We start from the raw sequence: 14656 nt of genomic DNA, 5'->3' as shown, positions 1-14656 counted from the left end.
ATGTGTAAGGCACTAAGTGTAATTCCCAGCACCATCAGGAAAAATAGATAAAGGAAGATTTGAGCTAATAAAAATAGCTGATATTTATTGATCTTAATTGCAGTCAGTCACAATAAGCTATTTGTGCCTGTATTAGTTAATTCATTTGATCCTCGTTCACATGGAGACCCTCTATAGTGCAGCAACGTCTCTTTAAGACAGAAAGTAAAGAACTTAAAATAGTTTTGGGAAGTCTCTGAAACTGATCAAATTTACTAAGCCTTTCTTCTCAAGAGTATATAAATGAAGAACATATGTTCTTCAGATGACCAGATAAGCCCAGCTTCCTGGAGTAAACAAATACCAGTCAAGAAGCTTGAATGTAGACCAGTCAAGCTTCCTAGAAGAAAACAAAAAAGACCAGTTGAGCTGCCGAGAGAGGCTCAGGCCCACTGGAAGGCCAGTTGAGCTGCCGAGAGAGGCTCAGGCCCACTGGAAGGCCAACCTGGAAACAGCACTCTACAATCTAGTGAGGTTGTGCAGTGGGCTTCGGGTTCCCAGCTTGGTGAACTGTCACCTATCCTGGGGTGGGCTTATGATGCAGCTGTCTTTGAGTCATGTTTGCACCTGTCAAACCTCACGTTACCTCTCACCTATATTCCTGAAAGTAATCCTAAGAAAACTCATTGGCTCACCAAGTTGGAGTTTGGTGGTATCTGTTCTTTGGTCTATCATTGGGTATGTATCTGGGGTAAGTGGATATTGTTCATGTCTGTCTAGGAAAAGAATGTCTTACAACCAAGAGCCAGGAAACATCTGCTGTCAGTTCCATTGCTGCCTCTTTAAATGAATGTCAGGTCTCTGGTCTCCTAGTTAACACTTTTCTCCACAAAATTATGCTGCCTTTGTATGCTGGGCAGTGGTGGCTCATGCCGGTAATCCCAGCACTCAGGAGGCAGAGGCAGGTGAGTTCTGTGGGTTCAAGACCTGCCTGGTCTACAAAGCAAGTTCCATGATAACCAGAGCTGTTACACAGAGAAGCTTTGTCTCAGGAAAACAAAAAACAGGCTTAAAGGGAGAAAGTAGTAACTCCTGGTAGATATGAAAAGAAAATTTAAAAACTAGCATTTGATCTCGATTTTTGAGAATAGGCAAGTGTTCAAATAGCAAGGGTTAGATGGTAGGGCAGTCTAAACAACGGGTCACGCAGGATAAAGATTGGCATGGAAAGGTGGGGAAATGTGTAAGAACAGGAAAGGGTAAGAGAAAGTGAAATACAATGAAGCCTGTGAGGGCTGAGAGTCAGCAAGGCTCTTCCCTAGCATTGGACCTGGCATGCTACGCTGCCAACTTGCCAGATAAGAGAAGCGTACTGGTGGGATAGTGGCATTATTGCTACCTAAGTAGGCGACTGATTTCTGATTCAGTCTGAGGCTTACTCCATACAAGGCAGTTAAGGCGCAAGAATGGGGTGGTGGAAGATACTAAAATGAGCCTATGCTTTTGTTTGGCTAAAGTGAGATGTTGTCAAACTGCCACATAAATATTTGTGTTTATACACCTAGACTAGTGATGCTTTCAGCGTTGATCAAGCAGCTAATTTAGATACTATAGCTGGTCAAAATTCTGAGGACAAGTGACTCTTAGATATTCAGCCTTAAATGAGACACCCATAAAATTCCCTTCCTGAAATAATGCAAGAGCAGGAGAGTGGAGAGAAAAGGCCCACGAAATGCTGTGGAAAGCTGTGGTTTCCTGACAGGGTCCTTACCAGACTGAGCCCGCAAACATTTAGGCACAGACGGAGGGGATAGTAGGGCCTTGCCCTGCCCAGCCGAGCTAGCGGGAACCAAAGGCTGTAAGGAAGAAGTCATTATCTCCAGTGCTGTAGCCACTGGTGAGTTACTCATACTCCAGCAAATAACTTCACACCCATGCCACACAGTGGCCTTGGCTGCTCCCAGTGGGTCACAAAGCAAAGCAAAGCAAACAGACAAAAACAAACAAAAGAAAAAGTCCTGGAAGCTACAATGGGCACTTGGTGGCAGGAGGAGGGCTATGGGAAAAAAGATGACAAGCGACGGGAGACATTAACATGACCAGAGCACATTATATATACTCATAGGAAATTAAGAAAAATAAATTTATTTGAAAAGATAACATATTCTTGTACCTCTTTTTAAAAACAGGTTTTTAAAGTTCCCTATCTCAGCCAAGCAGAGGTAAGACAGGAGTGTGCAAACTTGGGCTGTTTTTGTGGTTGTTGTTGTTTTGTTTTGTTTTTTAAAAAAGATACTCTGAAAACCTACATAGAGACTTCCAGATACATTTTGAGGTTTAATAATAATCTTGTGTTTCATGGTAATTGTATTTTCCATTTTGCAATGTACTTGGGATGATAACTCATCTCTATGCTTTTAGCTTTACAGAAAGAGAAAGTAATTTAGGTAAAATACTGTTAAATGATTAACAGGCTTATCTATAGAGAAACAGTTAGCTCAAGGGAAAGGAAGTAGACAGGGAATAAACTTTATCCTGCTTTGGGTGCCTTACGAGCCCAAATAAGAAATAAAAACCTTTGAATGGAGGTGCTTTCTACATGCGTGTTACACAGTACTCAAATCTCCCATAGCAGAGGCCCAGGGCTTCTGACTGATGGTTTTGTCTGTGTTTAGATACAGCGTCCTGACTTTTATTTACATATAATTAGCTTACGAAGAAAGAAATTCTATCTTATAATTTTTATCAAAACTTTTATAAACTTCATAATAATAATAGCAATAATAATTCAGGAAAGAGCCATCATACTAATAAGAAAGATGTGAGGTTTATAGGTGTAAAGAATTTTTTGATAAAGAGTGTTAAAGAGTAAGGAAATGCTTTTACATAGGGATGGTTTTTGTACTGAGAGCTTTGTCCTGAAGTAGAAAAGCATTTGAGGATGGAAAGACGGGAAAGGCCAAAACTGAAGGCGGAGAGTGGCAAATGTACAGAAAGTGGACATGGCTATAACTAAGTTAGTTGTAGTACAAAAGTCATTAAAACCGTTAAAGTCGAAAAATTCAATACCCGGAGGTAAAACTGAAGCTCATTTCTTCATTCACAAAAATCAGGTTTTCCTCTCTATTGATCTATTCTTAGCGATGTTTACCAAAACCTGGCTTAGAAGGACAAAAATTTTATTACATCCTTTTGCTAAATGAGGCCTTTAACCTGTCTCTCTAATCACTAAGCTTATGTTTTCTTATTGAATAAAGTATTCACTTGCTGGGTGGTCTGCGCAGTGGAAGAAGTTTTGTGAAACTATATTTATATTGGGAGCATTTCTGGTGAGTTTTATGGTGACTGGAGAACTTATTTTAATGACACAATTCAAATCTCCTCATACAATTAGAGCTCTTAGACAACACTAATAACCTTTCAAAATTAACCAAAATTTTGGCTGTAGTAAGAGCCCCTTTGGGAACACCAACATCTCTTTATAAAATAAGTTCTTGGTATGTTATAAGAAGTTAAATGAAAGCCACTTACATCTTATAGGGAGGCACAGAGGTAAAGAGACTTTAAATATGACAATCGAACATTCAGAGCTGGTTGCCGTCCTCTCCACAGATGAGGGAAAGGAGCTCCAGGCCCACGCACAAATTCCTATTGCGTGGGCCTTCACTTGAATCAGACAGCTGCCGTTACACCCGAGGTGACAGTGCCACTGTGGTCCCATTGGGGCTATCATGCCGGCCATGTTGGTTCACAGGCTTTATAGCCAGGTAGGACCATCCTTTGCTCCCCTTCCTTGGCAACTTACCTATCACCTTCTGATGCTGAGAGCAAGTCACTGAGCGTGCAGATCAGTTCCAGTGTGATTCCTCCAACTCCTGTGTCCAAAGTGTGTGGTGTATTCAGAAAGAAGATCTTACCCGCAAGTTCTGGGAGGCGACCCAGGGCACCAACAATAGCCCATGTTGTTTTAGAAAACTTGTGATTTCCCGACCAACAACTCAAAAGCTTCCCCATGCTTAATACCGCAATGATGGCAAGGTAGTATGTCTCTCATGAACGTCATCGTCACACTGTGTGGCATCACTCAGACTGTGTGTGTGTGTGTGTACATTTTAAAAATGTAAGCTTATTGAATAATATGTTGCCATTCTTAGCGTTAGCTCTTTCTCCTTCCCCTTCCTGCATATTCCCTTTCATCCTTACTCTCTAGTATAGGTCTCCCCCTTCTCTATCACCCTCTTTGTAGTCCAAGTCTCCTGTTACCCCCTTTCTCCTCCCCTCCTCACGTGGTTTCCTTCTGTTTCCCTGGCTTCCTAGGCTACTTCAAGTCACATCTGGGTTACCTCACTCAGTGTAATGTTTTCTAGTTCCATCGATTTACCTATAAATGCCATGACTTTATTTCTTTTAGAGCGGAATGGTATTCCATGGTGTGCATGAACCACATTTTCATCATCGTTCATTAGTTGAAGGGCATTTGGGTTGTTTCTGTCTCCTAGCCATTGTGAACGGAGTGGCTATGAACACTGACGAGCAAGTGTCATGGGGTAGGATGTCAAGTCCTTTGGGCTTATGACTAAGAGTGTTGTAGCCGGGTCACATGGCAGACTGACCTTTAGCTTTTTGAGAATTTTCCACACTGATATCGACATTCGCTGCACCAGTTTACAGTCAACAGTGAACAAGGGTCCCCTCTCCCTGCATCCTCCACAGTCCTTGTCGCTGTTTGCTTGCTCTTCACCAACCTAACTGGGGGAAATGGGCTCTTAGAGGAGTTTAATTTTCACTTCTCTGATTGCTAAGGATGCTGAACATTTTATAACATATTTCTTAACCATTTTTATTTCTTCTTTAGAAAATTTTCTGTTCAGATTCAGAGGGCATTTTAAAATTGGACCTTATGTTTTCATGACTTTATTTTTTGAGTTCTTTCTATATTCTGGATATTAAGCCTCTCTCAGATACACAGCTGGCAAAAAATCTCTCTTCTGCTCTGTGGGCTTCCACTTCACTCAGTCGACTGTTTCTGTTTCTTTTGTTGTGTAGAAGACTTTTAGTTTTATGAAGTCTCATTTGTCAATTGCTGGCTTTAATTTCTGAGCAAATGGAATCCTATACAGAAAGTTATGACTTACATGCATCTTGTAGAACACTGCTTGTGTTTTCTTCAGCAGTTCTACTGTTTCAGGTTTCACACTAAAAGGACCACCACCTATATTTCTTTAAACTGAGTTTTTATGTTTACAAAGATTCAACTCTGAATTTTCACAATGTCAGAATTTATAGAACTAACAATAGATTCACAAGGTATATTGACTTTGAAAGTATCATTGTTCCCAAGTAGTCTCTTGATAACCCGACAAGGCAAATACAGGAGCACAGATTCTTTTATTCTAATCTTACCTATGAATATTAACTTTCAGATCGTGCATTACACTATACACAATATATATGCATATATGTAGTTTACAGATTGACCACATAGGATTGAAGAAGCCCAAGGGGATCTCAAGGAATTGCGAAGATGCCTGAGAGGCAGACAGGGCAGCTAACAGGATCCTAAAGAGTTTCTGTTGTAATAAGGTAACTCCTGCTGGAGGTCTGCTCCTACCAAGTCAAAGTTTGCACTTAGTCAACGGCAGAGGCTGGAGAGGTCATGTGCAAGACTCAGCCCAGAAGACAGTTACATGGCCGGTTGAGACAGACAAGTGGGCAAAGGTACCAATGTCACTTCGAGTAGAACAGCCACAGCAGCAGGGACAGCCCATCCAAAGCCGCAGGACTGCTGGGAGTTCTCTGCTGCACACAGGGTGGTAAGATAAGGTCTTCTGACCACTGAAGCACCAGGTCTCCTCTTCATGCCGTTCTGGTGAGGGAGCTGCACCGGTCCCCAGCCTTGTGAGTCCAGTGTGTTGTCTTGCCTGTTTCCCCTGGTTTGATCTTAACATCAGCGTGTGGTTGTAGCTCCCATTTACTTTGATGGCTTCATGGGATAAATCCGGACTAGCTGAACATAGCGGACAATGAGGAATACTGAGAATTCAAGAACAATTGCAGTGGGTTTTTGATCCTACTGCACGTACTGGCTTTGTGGGAGCCTAGGCAGTTTGGATGCTCACCTTACGAGACCTGGATAGAGGTGGGCAGTCCTTGGGCTTCCCACAGGTCAGGGAACCCTGATTGCTCTTCGAGTAGATGAGGGGGGGGGGACTTGATCGGGGGGAGGGGGAGGGAAATAGGAAGCGGTTGTGGGGACGAGGCAGAAATCCTTAATAAATAAATAAATTTAAATAAAAAAAAAGAAAAAAATAGTGGGCCCCTTTTTGCTTTGAGGAATAAGTTGTTAATCTGTCTGTGCCTTCTGGTTGGTGTCAGACAGATGGTGTTTACTTGTCCATCAAGGTGTGAACTCTTCTGAATTTTTTTTCTCAAAATGGAGTCAAGGCTGCTTGTATAACAGAACCTGCTGCAGTCCGAAAAGCCATTGTTTTGCAGTGTGGGGTAACTCAAAGCAGAGCACATCCTGATCTCAGTATCTTTACTTTTCACTGGATTTGAACTGCGAGCACTTCATTGAGGAATTGCATTTCCATTCACAGACGTCGTTAGTCTGAAGTCTTCTTTCCATGTTTTGCCTACGTTTGGTATTGGAGTCATTCTGGCTTCACGAGGAACTGGGGAAAGTATTTTCTTTTTTGAAAAGAATTGAGTTCATTTTTGTTCTCAAATATTTTGTGCTATTCCTTTTTTTTTTTGGCAGTCTGTTTTTATTTTTAAATAAGTGCAGGGCGAGCCACGTGTAAACTGGGAGGAACTGCTAATCGGCTTTCATTTTACAACTCTGAAGTTAATCCATACCATCTGTGATCTATGACAAGGGCGCCAAATTTTTAGTTAGCCGCAGCAAAGACAAGGGAGTTCCCTAATTCATCCTTAATAGTTTCTCAAGCTTCCCCCTCTCATCCTCTTCTAAGTGGAGCATTTATCTCGGAGTCAGTTCATGTGGCCTTACCCCAACATCCCTCTATCTTCAACACAGGACCAGCTGAGCGTGGATCTGGGAAGTGACAGCCAGGGAGTGACTCCTAGCTTAGAAGAAGCCATCAGAATCCCTAGAGGGAGAGGGTTGGACGGAGGGTCTGGGGCGGGGCGGGGGAGAGGGAGGAGTGCAAAAACGGAGCCTAGGGGTTGGAACCTGTGGAGCAGCAACGCCCCCTAGGCTATAAATATAGAGGTGCTTCGCTGCTGATCGCCAGGCAGCTGCGAGGGACTGGGTGATGCTGTGTGGCCGGAGTGGACAGGCGGCGGCGTGAGTCTTGCTCCACGGGTGGCTCGGGTGACGGAGGCCCATACCAGCGCAGCGGCTTTTCCAGCTCTGGTGCTCTCCCGAGTGCGGTGAGTCCTAGGCGAGGCGTCCCGCCTGCGCGGTGATCAGGGGCGGGAGGGGCCGGTTCCTTGTCACCGCGTTTGAACCGGGAGTACTGGGCGAGGAGGACCCGGAGGATCCTGGAGAGCAAGCACTTTCCCGGCCAGCGGGCAGACTGGAGCTAGCCGCCCTTTTCCAGATCAGGTGGGAGGAAACTGCGCTCACTTGCAGCGTGCTCCAAAGAGTCGTAGTGTTTTGACCAAACTCTTTCGAGTACAGGCTAAACACCCACAGAAATGGGAGGCAAGCAAACCAACTTTCCTCCGTGCTTTTAAATAACTGTTGTGTTTTAACTGTGACCTGAATTTAACCCTGGCCTGTGTGACTGCGAAGCCAGTCATTAGAAGTTGCGCTACTTTGAGTTAAAGAGTGTCCCCCACTTTGTTTGCCAGTGACCCCCTATCAGCGGGTCATTGTCAGTAGGTGGGCCAAACTCCATCACCGCTGGTGTTCCCAGAGGCTCTTTGATTTCTCACTCTGGAGAGGGGAGAAGCAGGTTGCTGTACCTTAGCAGGCCCACTTGGCCTGTAGTGCCTGCGGGATTCCAGTGGTTCAGTACCGAACCTAGAGCATGGCCCTCCACTCCTCTATCTCGTTCCCAGTTCCTTTAGCCCAGGGCCTCTGCAACCCCAAACTGTGGCGGTCTCCAGAAAACTCAAGCCGTCCTGTCTGTCCCCTCCTTCTCTTTGGTCAAGTATAGGTTAATTGGCTGCCGGTGTCCCCGTGTTTTCTAATGTCCTCACTAAGCATAAAAACCCACTACTGATTCCCAGGAGACTTTTTTCGCAGGAAAGTTTAGGTCACGTTTAAAAGTTGACTGCATTAATTTCCTGTGTCATTCCAGGAAAAAAGGCTGCGTCAAGCATCCTTATCCACTTCTGTTCTCTTCAGTCAGTAATTGTCTTCTTCAGGGTACTTCACTACCAAAGTGATTTTTTTTCTTTTGTGATAGTTACTACCGTGGGGTTCCGGGGCCTTGTATTTATTGCCCTTAGCAAAAGCATTAACCCTCCTTAAAATATTCTATTAAAAAAAAAAGCAACAACAAGAGGCTTATTTTAGCGTTTCATCTTCTTGGTTCAACCACAAACAAACACTACCTATTTTGTTTGCCTTCTAACGGCCCTACTTGGACAATCACTTCACTGGTGTGACCTAGAATAATTTTCTTGCTAATGCCCTCCTTGTCCTCCCACCAAATTAGCTGCATGGTATTAAGAGTGTTTTTATTTGTTTAACAAGTCTGAGTCTCAGGTCACTGCCCAGAAGGACTCCTCCAGTTACTAAAAACCCTTGATTCTTTCTGCTTCTTGGTGATTGCTGACAAAAGTCTAAAATGTTTACCCTGTTAGCCTGGATTTAGAGTCTCCAAAACTGTCTGTCTTTCCTTTTGTCTTCTCAGAACAAACATTAAGTTTCCTAATAGCTCCATAGGTCCATCCCCAAATCATAGGTGACAATTCCTGTAATGCATAATAGATAATGCTGAGGTTTAGGGAGTGGCCTCAAGTTGCAAGGTCTTAATATTTACTGGGTTTTCAATTCCTCCTTCTCTTCCTGGATTTCTTGAGTTTTGTTTGTTCATGTTTTTGTTGTTGATGTTGGTTTATTTTCCCCTTGATAAGGCCTTGGCTTCTAGTTCTGCTATTCCTTGGTGTTAGTTAAGCCGACCTCAGTGCCCACCACCTCAGGAGAGTGGGTTTCCTCCCAGGGGAAGACCTGTCATTCTGAGGCTTACAAAATGTCCGACCGTCACAGTGTCTGAGGCAGGCATACTGAGCGCCAGTGTGTCTTCTGTCTTAACTTGGGTCAGTGTGAGGACATACCTATGAACCGTTCTGCTTCCTCTCCCGTCTAGTTTGGAGGAAGAACGTTCCCTGATACCTTAGAGCTTATTTTTGCTGCCTTTGGCTGCTACTCCTTATGACTGTGGATATTGTGTTACTAATTAACAGTGGCAACGAATTTTGCTTATTCCAAGGAACCAAAAGTTTAATCTTATACTCACTTCAAACCCCAGTGAAGTACTTAGCTGCGAAGGACTTTGAAGCACAGTTCCAATGATGGCCGTGAGCCTCTCTTGTGATGCCCTTCCCAAGCAGATAGCTGAGAGCTGCGGTATTTTGCTTTCAAATCTGTTATAGGGACAGAGATGGAGTTCCTGTTCCATTTGTATGCTTTTACTGACCAGAACAGACTCCTGTCCCTTAGCCTTTTGTTGATCACTGTGCCTGGTCCTTCCTTTCCCTGAATATTAGGTTCTAGCAATCAGTTTTTAAATGATTTTATGGCTATAGTTACTTTTAACCAGTTTTACTCAGTGGCAGAAGGTAAGGCACAAATGATTTGGCGAGCGACTGTTATTAGCCTATTAAAAGCTCTAAAATATAGTGTTTTCCTCTCAGAAAAGAAATGTAAAGGGGTATAAATTTGCCAGAAGTTTCGCGAGAGTTATTACTTTAACACCAGATGGGAATACAAAGCAAAATACATATTTAGGATATTCATAAAAATGACAACTCGGTATTGCTGTTTTGTACAGCTCTATTACCAGGAAATATTTGCTGATCTTTAATTTTTTTTCATAGCAGATATTCAGAAAAGTTCCTTTGCATATGAAAACTAAAATTATGATTCAAATTTCTTTAATAGAAAAGAGTTGGTTGTATGGTTTGAATGTGGTGTGATTGCTTTGTTCTCCTTCACTCTTACAGGTCCGTTTAGAAGTGCTTGCTTCAGGTTTTGTTTTTGCGCTTCCTCTAAAGGTCTTAAGTGGAGACAAGAATCTAGAATCTGCTAGCTATGGTTACAACTCCCATACCCCAGAGTCTTTTCAAGAGTTTCATGTTTAATTACATTTGCGGCATTGAAAATTTTGGGAAACAGGTGAACAGGGAGTCCACACTGCTTCTAGTGGCAGCCTTCTGGATGAGTTATGAATTTTAAGTCATATGACTATCGGTCCTTAGGTTTAGAGCAACTGGTTTCTTACTCACTTTGTTTACACAGAAGACACCTTGATCTTCACCGAGTGATAAAAGTCTTGGCTCAGGCCAATGACTTTAACTCTTTGTCTTAACTTCAGAGGAAAAATATTGGAAACACATGCATGTTACTACGTACTTGCCTATAAAGAGACACTCCACTTGCTAATTCACTCTCTGAGTGGCTTAGATATTTGCTCATTTTATATGAACCAAAGATCATACACTGCTTTGGAAAATGAAGGATTGTCTGTGAAATCTGAATCAGCTGTAGTAGGCTCTTGCAAAGGCAGTTGTATGGAGCAGGGTGACATCAGCCATTGAGGACACGTCAAAGCGTGAAAACGGTCTTTGCCCTGCAGAGTTAGTTGCAGGGATGTTGAGAAAGAGAAGACATTTAAAAGCCACTCCTCCTGTCTTGGTGTTCAGATGAGATGGGTGTCTGGCATGGCTGCACTGTTCAGTTCCTGCAATTCTCCAACAAAGACAGCTCCTTCCTTTCCTCCCTAGGAGTCGCTTAATACTATGGATCTTGTGTGTGCACCCTCATAGCCCCTTATTAAATGATTCCTTGTGTCTGGGGGAAAGCGTGACAGCAGAGCTACCTTTCCAACCCATCTAGTGTTCCATCCTGTCATCCACAATAAAAAGGCTTAACATTGGTCTCGTCGGGAATAGACACTAATATCGTTTTCAATCTAAAGAACTACTGGCAAGGAAAGAGTGAAAAGGATGAAAAAAAAAAACGGAATCAAAGATGATGAAAGGTAGCCTCAAATCAGTGGTTTTGAATGTGTTGAGGCCAGTCAAGCTCTGTCCCCAGTTCAAACTCACCACATTTCAAACCCGAAACAAGCATCCATTCACCCCAGGTGCCATCCAGTCACCCCAGATGCCGTCCAGTCTCCCCAGGTGCCGTCCAGTCTCCCCAGATGTCATCCAGTCTCCCCAGATGCCGTCCAGTCTTCCCAGGTGCCGTCCAGTCTCCCCAGATGTCGTCCAGTCTCCCCAGATGCCGTCCAGTCTTCCCAGGTGCCATCCAGTCTCCCCAGGTGCCATCCATTCACCCCAGGTGCCATCCAGTCACCCCAGGTGCCGTCCAGTCTTCCCAGGTGCCATCCTGTCACCCCAGATGTCATCCAGTCTCCCCAGATGTTGTCCAGTCACCCAGGTGCCGTCCAGTCTCCCCAGGTGCCGTCCAGTCTCCCCAGGTGCCGTTCAGTCTCCCCAGGTGCCATCTAGTCTCCCCAGGTGCCGTCCAGTCTCTCCAGGTGCCGTCCAGTCTCCCCAGATGCTGTCCAGTCACCCAGGTGCCGTCCACCCCAGGTGCCATCCTGTCACCCCAGGTGCCATCCAGTCTCCCCAGGTGCCGTCCAGTCACCCCAGGTGCCGTCCAGTCTCCCCAGGTGCCGTCCAGTCACCCCAGGTGCCGTCCAGTCTTCCCAGGTGCCGTCCAGTCTCCCCAGGTGCCGTCCAGTCTCCCCAGGTGCCGTCCAGTCACCCCAGGTGCCGTCCAGTCTCCCCAGGTGCCGTCCAGTCACCCCAGGTGCCGTCCAGTCTCCCCAGGTGCAGTCCAGTCTCCCCAGGTGCCGTCCAGTCACCCCAGGTGCCGTCCAGTCTCCCCAGGTGCCGTTCAGTCTCCCCAGGTGCCATCTAGTCTCCCCAGGTGCCGTCCAGTCTCCCCAGGTGCCATCTAGTCTCCCCAGGCGCCATCCAGTCTCCCCAGGTGCTGTAGTCCATAGAGCAGTTTCTTGAGAATTTATGAATTCTGAGAATTTATGAAAATGTAAAATCGCACACTCCTTGAATAAGAATCTGCATTCTCAAAAGACTTCTGAGTGGTTCAAGCACATTAAAGACAGAGAAGCCTTGGTATTCGTGCCTTCCTTAAAATGATTATCTTGGGTGTTATTTTCTTGGCCTTTGTAGAAGATAATGTTTTAAAATTGGGTGGTGGTGGCACACGCCTTTAGTCCCAGCATTCAGGAAGAAAGGCAGGGGATTTCTGGGTTCCAGGTCAGCCTGGTCTGCAGAACAAGTTCCAGAACAGCCAGCACGACGCAAAGAAACCCCTTCCCTTCAACAGAAAATATATTTTTAATAAAGCTAAAATTTATTCATCACATAACACATGGCGCATAGTGTTCATTCTGTAAATATCCTTCATTTAACCTTCAGAAAACTATGGCATAGTCTCTGTATCTTCATGTTATCTGCCAGAATACTAAGAAATAATGGAGATAGATTAAAAAAATACACAAATGTGGTAACATTTTAGATTTACTTAAATCTTAAAAGCCATGTACTTTGCCACATTGTCTGTTGCACACTGGGCAACTTTCTTTTTGATGAAGGCTAATGGCATAAGAATTTATTTAAAGTTGTAATTTGAAATCTTGACCCATTTCTCTCCAGGAGAAGAACACTAAGAACAATTGTTTTGTTGCTAGTATTTGACTTAAGAGGCACTGAGAAGAAATCTAGAAATTTCTGCTATCTACTGAGAACTGAACGTGTGGCAGTCTGTCACCCGATGTGCATGTGGCGAGAGGAACCGGGGTAACACACACACCGCGATCAAGCTTTCTGAAAATGGAACTGGATACAGTATAGTCTGGAGTCATAACTGCTGGGGAAACTGAGGCAGGAGGTCCCATTGAATCAGGAGTTCAAGAACAGTCTGGAAAATATACAAAGATGGTCCTTAAAAGGTGTAAAATAAAAAGGGTAGTAGGGCTTTTTAAAATAAACTTTTGGGGAACTGGGAGTGTAACTTGGGTTTCTTCCCCAGGATCGTGTGAGCTGAGCATGGTGGTTCATGCCAGCCTAGATCACATATTACCTTTTAGTATAGGCTCTTATTTACCTACCGTATGGTTTAAAAACTCTGTAGTAGAGTCTAGCTGTAAAGTGGTCAGGCTTCACGTAAGTGGCAAATTCTTTGAAGTCAGTGACTCTCCGAACGCTTTAGTTCCTGTAGGGTTCCTCCCTATGTAAGCAGACTTCTGATGGTTGTTGGATAGACCCAGCCAAATGCTTTTTGTTGTGCCAGAAGATCATTGAAGTTGGCTAAAAGACCGAGCTGAGCCTAGGTTCCCTGGGATCGTGTCTAAGAATCATGGCCTGCCACCAGGACAGTTGGCACGGTTTTCTCAGTGATGAATTTTACCCGCTGCTTGGAACTAGGACGTTAGCATCCAGGCAGATTTACCAGTACAGAATTTAACATTTATGGGAAAGACTGGGGGCAAAGCTCAACTCAGAGACACCAGCATGCCATGCCGTGAGCATGGGAGAGCTAGTGCAGCACATAGGGGATGTGCACGCAGCAGGCAGAGTTCCTCAGTGCTAACAAGCGAGACAGTATCAATGGCCATCCTCACCGGCTTTGCCAGGCCCCGCCTGTAAGTGCAGACAACTTCTATTAGGTTTCCTTCTTCTTCCAAACAGATTAAAACATTCTGTAGCACTTCCTCCAACAAATGCCGTATGCTTACAATTTTATCATCAGAATTTCCTCTACTCTTTGACCCACATTTTTCTTGGTATTTAATTCAATTACATTTCTTCATGATTCTAAATATGCGTAATTCTTCTTGAATAAGAATGCTCCATTAAGCCGGGTTTCATGACTCTCTTTCCATTCAGAGGATGTCACTTCAGATAAAACACATTGTACCATGAATAAAACACACTGCACCATGATGTTTCCCAGGCATTCGCTGCCCATAGTTCATTGTTGTTACTTTAGCCGTAATAGGAGAAGTCTGGAGTGTTTTCTACATGTTGATAGTTCTTAAATACTTTTTGAAGTTTGACCTGCTGAGAGAAGAGGTTTGGACCAAGCAGTCACAATATAATTGAGAAGTATAGAATCATCATGTATGTATCTTATATTTTAATAACACGTAATGACAATATATTCATTAGCAACATATAAAACATAAATTACAAGTACCATTCTGTGCATATTACGGCTTTGTTGATTTTTATCAAAATACTATTAAGGCTGGAATTAGGTTCTTGATGGTCTAATGAAAGTAATTTAGTTTTTTATCACTGATTTGAGAGTAAAATAATTTTTTTTACTTTTATTAATGTCATAAAATTTGTATAGCAAAATAACCACAACAAAAAGATCAATAAAAATATACAACAGATCTGAGAAGCCCTAAAGGGCTAGTCATTCAAGATTTATTCTTCCTATCGTTTTTTGTATGCTTTCCAAATTTCCTTAGTGAGTCTCTAACATTTCCACTTCGTGTTT

At 43.7% G+C, this 14656-nt stretch overlaps 1 protein-coding gene across 3 annotated transcripts in view; it reads left to right on the top strand.

Annotated features, from left to right (window-relative positions):
- The first annotated feature begins 7242 nt into the window (after positions 1-7242).
- LOC121433907 (type-1A angiotensin II receptor) overlaps positions 7243-14656 on the top strand; it is a 48955-nt gene continuing 41541 nt past the window's right edge. For 2 of the 3 annotated variants that reach the window (XM_041632576.1, XM_041632575.1), the window contains exon 1: positions 7243-7374. The gene's annotated coding sequence lies outside the window, so the exon portion shown is untranslated. The remainder of the gene's footprint in view (positions 7375-14656) is intronic. The other variant, XM_041632577.1, reaches the window with a different exon arrangement.

The sequence above is a fragment of the Microtus oregoni genome, unplaced genomic scaffold (assembly GCF_018167655.1).
Source record: "Microtus oregoni isolate MIOR12 unplaced genomic scaffold, Mior012 000042F_ref0000377, whole genome shotgun sequence".
NCBI lineage: Eukaryota > Metazoa > Chordata > Mammalia > Rodentia > Cricetidae > Microtus > Microtus oregoni.
This window is presented reverse-complemented; position numbering and strand designations above follow the sequence as displayed.